The sequence below is a fragment of the Triticum urartu genome, chromosome 3A (assembly GCF_056163025.1).
Source record: "Triticum urartu cultivar PI428250 chromosome 3A, HENAU_Tu73, whole genome shotgun sequence".
NCBI classification, from domain to species: domain Eukaryota; kingdom Viridiplantae; phylum Streptophyta; class Magnoliopsida; order Poales; family Poaceae; genus Triticum; species Triticum urartu.
Genome location: NC_141875.1, coordinates 258,317,669 through 258,327,579, shown reverse-complemented (window position 1 = coordinate 258,327,579; position 9,911 = coordinate 258,317,669). Strand labels below are relative to the sequence as shown.

General features: G+C 44.1%; 1 non-coding gene and 1 pseudogene across 2 annotated transcripts; one reads left to right on the top strand and one right to left on the bottom strand.

The window, feature by feature from the left end:
• Nucleotides 1-930: 930 nt before the first annotated feature.
• On the bottom strand, nucleotides 931-5,928 carry LOC147979384 (uncharacterized; annotated as a pseudogene). Its single transcript, XR_015618703.1, has 2 exons — nucleotides 3,366-5,928; nucleotides 931-3,176 (listed from the first exon to the last, which is right to left on the bottom strand). The product of XR_015618703.1 is annotated as an uncharacterized LOC147979384 (transcript).
• Nucleotides 4,056-4,159, top strand: LOC125549644 (small nucleolar RNA R71). Its single transcript, XR_007301419.1, has one exon. It is a non-coding gene; the product is annotated as a small nucleolar RNA R71 (small nucleolar RNA).
• Nucleotides 5,929-9,911: the final 3,983 nt, after the last annotated feature.

The window sequence follows — 9,911 nt, the reverse complement described above, 5'->3', positions numbered from 1 at the left end:
TGGTGAACACGGCCATCAATGTCGAAACTAGTCTGCAGGAACACAAGAGCTCTCACAGGCGCAACCGTGACACGGGCTCATCTTCGGGCCCGTCCTCGCAGAAGTGTAGGATATGGATTCCCAACAGCATGTACCAGCCAACTGCACTTGCTCCAAGGCAGTCCTATGCTGCACCTCGTCTGCCTCCTCCACCACCTAGGCAGCCAAGGCTTCCAGCACCACCACCCCAAGCTCGTGCTCCCACTCCCAATAATGGTATGTGCTTCAGGTGTGGACAACCAGGACACCATGCTAGGGAATGCAACCAGAACCAGAATCAACTAGCCCTTCCCGCAGCTGGCCGTGGAAGCAACCAGCCCCGCAACAACAATGCCAAGTCTTATGGTCGTGTTCATGCCAACCATGTTGATCTCAATGAAGTTCTAGACCAGCTGATCGATTGTATTATAGTGGGGTTTTTATGCCCAAACTACAGATGTCGTGTTCTCCACAGGGACTAGGCGATGGCAACTATGCTTGGTTAAAGCTAGGTAGCACGATATTTGGTGACGAAAACAGAAAATAAAACCTAAACTAACAAGGTAGCTCCTGAAGATTATGGAGAAAGAAAGAAACCAACTAGCATAATGAGGTTCAGATATTACTCGCGCGTAATAATAGAGAGTCATAAGCCACAATTCAGTTCCCGGATCAACAATTTAAAATCACAGATACAAAACTTTTAAAATCATAGATACAAAACTAACACATGAACTAAAATTGCAAGCCACTGATCCAATACTCACAGATCAACAAAGTAAGTACTAAACAAGCACAAGAAGCTGACCGAACAAAATCACACACATCAATTCTTATGAAGTATACACACACACGAACACTCAGACACACGAACACACACACACACACACACACACAAATACGAGTATGGTATTGGAGGGCACTGTTCTAAAACTCTCCGATGAACAAAAATAGTTCTACTGTACTAAACAATCACAAGTCTGAAACTAAACATGTCATAGCATTATTATACAGTTATGAATCTGAACCAATAGCAGGTTTGAAGCACTAGTCAAATATGAATATTACATACGATCTCAAGTCTACAGAAATTTAGAGAATGAGGGAGAGAGATGTGTGGTGCAGATTTTTAGCAAGTGAGGTGCAGCAGGGGGCGCAGGAGAAGAAGGAGCATCAGCTTGGGGTTGAGAGAAGGGCAGCAGGGAAGAGCAGCAACAGAAGGGGCAAGGGGAGAACAAGCAGCAGTAGGGATGGGGAAGAGGAGCAGCGGCAGAAGGCAGGGTCACGCGGGTACCCAGACACCTGTCTGGTCAGGCGCGCGAGGTGCGGCGGTGGAGTGATGGCACTGTGGTGGAGATGGTGGCGCTGGTGGAGATGAGTGAATGGATGGCTGAGTGGCGCAGGTGGATGGAGGTGATGGTGGTGCTGGGTGGAGTGGTGGAGGTCGCGGAGGCGCACCAGCACGCCAGTTTGGCCGTGGCGGCGGCCGGACGTGAAGAAGGAGGGGTGAGGGAGAGAGATGTGTGGCCAGGCTCGGAGGGGATCGAAGGAGATGGCTAGGGATTTGACCCCTCTCAATCAGATCTGCATTCTTCTTGTTTAGCCCTCCTTGTTTTCTTCTTTCTTCCCAAGTTGGTCCCTTCTTCATCAGCTAGCCCCCTGGAGGTTAATTCTTCTTCACACTCGAGTCCCTCCGCAAAATGCAGCAACCGCAACCTCTTAGACACTCAAATATAGAAGGATTTGGGCCTTTTCGCCCTTTTCTGCAAAAGATGGAGTAGTGTTGTAAATGTGACATAATATGAGTATTTGAATATCTTTCGAGTAAATAATGTGAGAATATGATTACAATTTGATGCAAAAAGGCTAAAAAGATTATATGAGGAAATGCTCTATCAAGTTCCCCCACACTTAAATCTTTGCTTGTCCTCAAGCAAAGGCATATGACAAGAGCAAGAGTATGAACAGTGAGCTGACTAGAGAAAGTGAAGTAGATCTCTAAACAGTGCATGCTTTGGACTTAGCTAGTGAAAATTAATGGTTAGGAGTGCTTCAAAGCGGTAGGATACTAGTAGACTTGACCATTTTAAACTTTTACAATGATAAAAGAGGATCAACAAGTTTAAGTGATGACTGTGCCAAATGGTTCCTAAAGAGAGCATGATCTCGAGAAACACTTATTACCATGAACACAACATTGTGGTAAAACCACTTATTGAATTTGGAGGAAGCAACAATGATAATATATTACCAGGCTCACCAAAGGAACATACCACCGATCCCGAGAACATGGTATACACCTGGCTCGACCAATATTTAGTTTTTTTGTTTGTCTCCCCAAAGGAACATACCAGTGATCCCGAGAACATGGTATACATATGGTTCGACAATTACATTATTTTAATATAATTAACTCCTATCCGATCCAACCACATTTCACAAGCCACCGATCTGGGGAACATGACATGCTACTGTTAGGTAAGATCAGATAATTATTCATTATAAGATTTTTTTAATGAACAACACATAAGCACAAAAAAAGGAATCCTCACTTCTCCATGTCTGGTTCACATGCTACCGGTCCAGGGAACATAGCATGCTAATCCATAGTGGTTAGGTGATTGCTCTCAATGGGAACACACTTCGCACAAATTCAACATCTAAACATGGTGATCTTGGTGTATCATAGTAAATGCAGAAAATGACGAAGTTTTCTAGTGTACTAGGGATTTGAGCACTCAAAACTAATAGTTCTCACTAATTTCAGCCAAGCATGCATGGTGTAGATCACTAGTTTACAAGGCATCCAGGAATCAAGTTCACAAATTCACATCAAGCACGATGCCAAAGGTGAATTTCAGCTTGACAACAAGTAATAACTGGTTTAAGCAACCCAACTAGCAATTGAATTCAGCATGTATTTATGATGTTCAGAATGGGTCATGAAACAGCTCACCGGGCACTGTGAAGTAATACTCGCTTGATCACTCTCTAAGCTACAACTCTCTCCTTTTTCTTCCTCATACATGCTCCAGCTTCGCTCTTCCTCATGTGTTCTCTTTGCTTCTCCTCTTCACCATGTCGTGAATCCACCAGGATCCCAGGGAATGTCATCTCGAACTCGGTCAACTCACCGTAAATGGTGCACAAGTGTAAACCTAAAAGAACACTCAATAACCAAGCCAATACAAGTGACATAGAGAATGCCCTCTAAGTCATCGATAGAGTACCCTATCATATAAGTATATCTATTGAGCAAATCAGGAACATGTATCAACAACAAGTCACATGGTGCATAGGCAATATCAGCGATATGACATAACTTATCTAGAAAGCTGAGATAATACCTGAAATGGCCTCGGAGAAGTTTTATGACTACCTCAACTGAAGATACCATGGAAGGCATGGTAGTAGAAACTTCCACCAGCCTCGTATCGACAGGTGAAATAGTAGGGCTTTGCTCCTTGACATCTGAAGTGACCTCATCATAATCAACAATGAAGATTTCCATCTCAGGCTCAAGCATTGAAGAATCTATGTGGCTAACATCATTAAAGGTGAACTTTTCCATATCTGGCTCTAGCAGCACATGATCAATATCAACTAAAGGTATCTCATCAATATCAAAAGTAACTAACTGTAGCTCTGGTTCATCCATAGAAGAATCATCACAATGCAAAACTGAATCTAGAATGCTAGTATCCATATGATCTGAAGTGTGTGTGTCAACTAGGATGGTGTCATCATCATCAAAGATAATCCATGAAAGCTCAATCTTATCACACGGAGAAACTGGTTCCGGCTTTTGTGTAAGAGATTCTTGCTGAGATGAAGTGATTTGTTGCAAGCAAGCAACTGGGCCAGAAGTGGGCTTCTCATTGTACCACTGAAGTTTGTGGAAGGCTATGTTCTTAATCAGCAGAAAAGCATCATCAAGTGTCTTGTTTGTAATAGCTCCACCCGCTGCCATATCGACGAAAGATCGAGTATCCGAAGTCAATCCTCTATAGAATAGCTGCAGCTCTAACCATCTCTCGAGCCCGTGGTTAGGACATCTCCTAAATAAGGCTTTGTACCTCTCCCAAGCATCATATAAGCTCTCGCCTTCACGCTGAACAAAGCTGAAGATCTCATCTCGAATTGCAGACTGCTTGTGTAGTGGGAAATATTTAGCCAAGAAAGCTCATGATATCTCATTCCAACTGAATGATCTTGATGGCAAGGATCGATACCAAGCACGAGCATTATCTCGGAGAGAGAATGTGAACAACATGCACTTGATAACATCTTGAGGAACTCCATGATACTTTACTGTATCTGAATACTCCATGACTCGGAGCAAGTGCTCATAAGGGTCTTCAGTAGGCAGTCCTCCAAACCGTTGTTGTTGAACCAAAGCAATAAGACTAGGTTTCAGCTCGAAGTTCTCTGCCTCAATAGTTGGCCAAACCGGTCTTGTGATATAGCACTGACTTTTGGGCATCCAAAGATCACGAAGCAATGCCATCTTAACCGAGTGTAACTATAGAACAACCTGCAATTAGTTCAGATTTCCTACGCACACTCATAAACAATAAACACTAGTTAGAAAGTTAATATCCTAATAAGCCGAAGCAACAAAAAGTAAGAAGGTAAAAGAAGCACCGAAATAAATTTCACTAGAAATTTAAACAAAAACTATACTAAGCCTAGTCTATAGCTTCACACAATTGTTCGACGCTAGTCCCCGGCAACGGCGCCAAAATGATCAATTGTATTATAGTGGGGTATTTATGCCCAAACTACAGATGTCGTGTTCTCCACAGGGACTAGGCGACGGCAACTATGCTCGGTTAAAGCTAGGTAGCACGATATTTGGTGACGAAAACAGAAACTAAAACCTAAACTAACAAGGTAGCTCCTGAAGATTATGGAGAAAGAAAGAAACCAACTAGCATAATGAGGTTCAGATATTACTCGCACGTAATAATAGAGAGTCATAAGCCACAATTCAGTTCCCGGATCAACAATTTAAAATCACAGATACAAAACTTTTAAAATCACAGATACAAAAGTAACACATGAACTAAAATTGCAAGCCACGGATCCAATACTCACAGATCAACAAAGTAAGTACTAAACGAGCACAAGAATCTGACCGAACAAAATCACACACATCAATTCTTATGAAGTATACACACACACACGAACACTCAGACACACGAACACACACACACAAATACGACTATGGTATTACAGGGCACTGTTCTAATACTCTTCGATGAACAAAAATAGTTCTACGGTACTAAACAATCACAAGTCTGAAACTGAACATGTCATGTCATTATTATACAGTTATGAATCTGAACCAATAGCAGGTTTGAAGCACTAGTCAAATATGAATATTACATACGATCTCAAGTCTACATAAATTTAGAGAATGAGGGAGAGAGATGTGTGGTGCAGAGTTTCAGCAAGTGAGGTGCAGCAGGGGCGCAGGAGAAGAAGGAGCAGCAACATGGGGTTGAGAGAAGGGCAGCAGGGAAGAGCAGCAACAGAAGGGGCAAGGGGAGAAGAAGCAGCAGTAGAGATGGGGAAGAGGAGCAGCGACAGAAGGCAGAGTCGTGCGGGTTCCCAGACACCCGTCTGGTCAGGCGCACGAGGTGCAGCGGTGGAGTGATGGCGCTGTGGTGGAGATGGTGGCGCTGGTGGAGATGAGTGAATGGATGGCTGAGTGGCGCAGGTGGATGGAGGTGATGGTGGTGCTGGGTGGAGTGGTGGAGGTCGCGGAGGCGCACCACCACGCCAGCCTGGCCATGGCCGCGGCCGGAGGTGGAGAAGGAGGCGTGAGGGAGAGAGATGTGTGTCCAGGCTCGGAGGGGATCGAAGGAGATGGCTAGGGATTTGACCCCTCTCGATGAAATCTGCATTCCTCTTGTTTAGCCCTCCTTGTTTTCTTCTTTCTTCCCAAGTTGGTCCCCTTCTTCATCAGCTAACCCCCTGGAGGTTAATTGTTCTTCACACTCGAGTCCCTCCGCAAAATGCAGCAACCGCAACCTCTTAGACACTCTAATATAGAAGGATTTGGGCCTTTTCACCCTTTTCTGCAAAAGATGGAGTAGTGTTGTAAATGTGACATAATATGAGTATTTGAATATCTTTCGAGTTAATAATGTGATTACAATTTGATGCAAAAAAGCTAAAAAGATTATATGAGGAAATGTTCTGTCACCAGCCTGCTACTGTGATGGGTACACTCCTCGTAAATTCTATACCAGCATCAGTTTTATTTGATACAAGAGCATCGCATTCGTTCATATTAGCTGAGTTTGCATTCATGCATGGCATTAAATAGGAAGAGATGAACAGTGCAATAGTGGTACACACCCCTGTGGGCCAATGTCAAACCTCTATGGTTAGTCACAACGTTCCCGTTGAAATCGAAGGACTGGAATTCCTTGTCTCTCCTATTGTACTGAAGTCCTGTAGCATTGATCTCATTCTAGGAATGGATTGGTAGAAAGCGCATACCGCTTCTATAGTTTGTGCCACTAAGACCGTCCATCTGCTACACCCTTCCGATGAAATAATAAGCTATAATGCCCACCTGGTTCGGAATGCTGAGGCAAGGCTTTATGCCTTGAATGCATTGAACTCTGCACCACTCGAGGGCATTGAAAACATTCCCATCGTTCGTGAATTCCAAGACGTTTTTCCTGAAGAACTTCCAGGGATTCCCCCTGCTAGAGCTGTCGAATTCATCATCGACTTGAAACCAGGCACCACTCCTATAGCCAAACGGCCCTACAAGATGCTGCTGCATGAACTCATCGAGCTTAAGGAGGAAATCGACAAATCTCTCCGCAAAGGTTTCATTCGCCCTAGTTGCTCTCCTTGGGGAGCACCTTCTCTCTTTGTTAAGAAGAAGGATGGGACAAACCGATTGGTCCAAGATTATCGTCCTATTAACCAAGCCACCATTCAGAACAAATATCCCCTCCCTTGGATCAATGATCTATATGATCAACTGGATGGTTCATCAGTGTTCTCCAAACTTGACTTGAGGTTGGGTTACCACCAGATCCGTGTTCGTGAAGAGGATATCCCAAAGACCGCCTTCATGACTCGATATGGATCATACGAGTATACCGTCATGTCATTCGGCTTAAGAATGCTCCAGCCACCTTCTCTCGTCTGATGAACTATATATTCATGGATTACCTCGACAAGTTCATCATGGTTTATCTACATGATATCCTTGTATTTTCCAAGAACAAAGAAGAACATGTCGAACATCTTCGTCTTGTGCTGGAAAAGCTTCGAGAGCATCAACTCTACGCTACGTATTCGAAGTGTGAATTCTGGCTTCCCGAGGTAACCTATCTTGGGCATGTCATCTCCAAGGATGGTATTGCCGTCAACCCTGAACGAGTCCATGCTATTCTCGATTGGACTCCTCCGAAGAATGTCAAGCAAGTCAGAAGTTTTCTCGATCTCGCCAGCTATTGCCGTCGATTCGTCGAGAACTTCTCCAAGATCGCCTGGCCTCTAACTAACCTGTTGCATAAGGGCGTCAAGTTTCTATGGACAGACAAGTGTCAGGAAAGTTTCCAGGCACTTAAAGACAAGTTGACTTCTGCCTGAGTGTTTGCTGCACCTGATACTAAGAAGGACTTCGTCATTTACTGTGACGCTTCCCATCAAGGATTAGGCTGTGTACTAATGCAAGAGCGCAAAGTGATTGCTTATGCCTCTCGTCAATTGCGCCCTCACGAACAAAACTAACCAGTTCACGATCTCGAGCTTGCTACTGTCAATTATGCACTAAAACAGTGGTGACATTACCTTCTCGGTAATCGTTGCGAGATCTTCACCAACCACCAAAGTCTGAAGTATCAGTTTACCCAGCCAGACCTAAACCTCCGTCAGTAGAGATGGATGGAGACTGTTGCAGACTTCGACTTGGGTATTTCCTATACCCTAGGAAAGGCTAATGTAATGGTTGATGCCTTGAGCTGCAAGTCTTACTACAACCACCTCCAGGTTCGAAAAGTCCAGCCCTCGCTTGTCGAGGAATTTAGAAAGGTGAACCTTCATATTGTCCTTCCTGGTGCACTCGCTCCCCCTCCCCCAGAGTTCCAAAAGATGAATCTTCGTGTTGTTCCGAAGGGTTCTCTAAATACCATGGTCGTCGAACCGGATCCTGTGGGCGATATCAAGACTATTCAACATTATGACTCTGAAGTCGAGAAGATTAAACACTATCTCATAGAAGGAAAGCCCTCATTCTTCACTATTGCCGATGATGGCGCCTTGTACTTCAAAGGCTGCCTAGTGGTGCCATGTGTGTGGAAAAACCTGGATCTGACTCCAAAGGTTATTAAAGAAGCACATGATACGCCTCTATCTATCTATCCTGGTAGTACAGATGTACCAAGACATCCGTCAGAGATTCTGGTGGTCTAATATGAAGCAAGACATTGCTTGTTATGTTGCTGAGTGTGACGTTTTCCGTCGTATCAAAGCAGAACATCAAAGGCCTGCTGGAACTCTGCAACCTATCTCTATTCCTGAATGGAAATGGGACCATGTTGAAATGGACTTCGTTACTGGATTTCCCAAATCGCAGAAAGGTAATGATGCTATTCTGGTCATCATTGACCGGCTTTCTAAGGTTGCACATTTTCTGGCAGTCAAAGAAACAATCACTGCTAGTCAGCTTGCAACTCTCTACATGTCCAGAATTGTTTCACTTCACGGTATTCCACTGGTTATTAGTTCAGACTATGGCAACTTGTTCACTTCAAGATTCTGGGCAAGTTTCCAAGAAGCTATGGGGACTCATTTGTCGTTCAGTACTGCGTTTCATCTTCAGTCGCAAGGGCAAGTTGAACGTGTCAACCAAGTTCTCGAAGAAATGCTTCAAGCTTGTGTAATTTCCTTCGACAAGAAATGGGAGGAATCTCTGCCGTATGCTGAGTTCTCCTATAATAATAGCTATCATGCTAGTCCGAAGATGGCCCCCTTCGAAGTGTTATATGGACGAAAGTGCCGAACCCCTCTGAACTGGTCAGAAACTAGGGAACGTCCACTCTTCGGTCCGGATATTATCCAACATGCCGAAGAACAAGTACGCATTATTTGCGAGAATCTCAAGACTGCTCAGTCACGTCAGAAAAGTCAGTATGACCATCATCACAAAGACATGGTCTATCAACCTGGTGAAAAGGCTTATCTTAGTGTCACACCAATGAAGGGTGCTCACCGCTTCGGGATCAAGGGCAAGCTAGCTCCTCGCTATATCGGCCCCTTCACTATTCTCGAAAGGCATGGAAAAGTGGCATATCAACTGGAGCTTCCACCAAACCTTTCTCAGGTTCACAATGTGTTCCACATGTCACAGCTCCACCGTTGCTTCAAGGACCCAATCCGAGCAGATGAAGTGCTTGAATTGCAACATGACCTCTGCAATAAAGAGCACCCGGTCCGCATTCTCGACCAAGCTGAACGCCGCACACGTCAGAAGGCGGTCAGGTTTGTCAAGGTCTAGTGGTCGCATCACTCTAAAGACGAAGCCACTTGGAAACATGAGGATCGCCTGCGTGATGAATACCCCGCACTATTTCCTTCTACCTCCTAAATCTCGGGATGAGATTTCTTGTAGTGGAGGAGTTTTGTAATGCCCAGATAATTAAGTTACAGTGAACCTATGATAATGATGCCACATCACCTCCGTTACTATTGCTAATCTCTCGTTAGTTCAAAAACCGGTTCAAAAATCAATTGAAAATATGGCAAACAACAAAAGTTTTCAAACTTTAAAACTAAAATATTCGGAGTGTGCCAAACAATGCCTAGGTATTTAAGGTGAAGAAAACACACTTTTATAAAATGCCTAAATATTTTAAATTCAA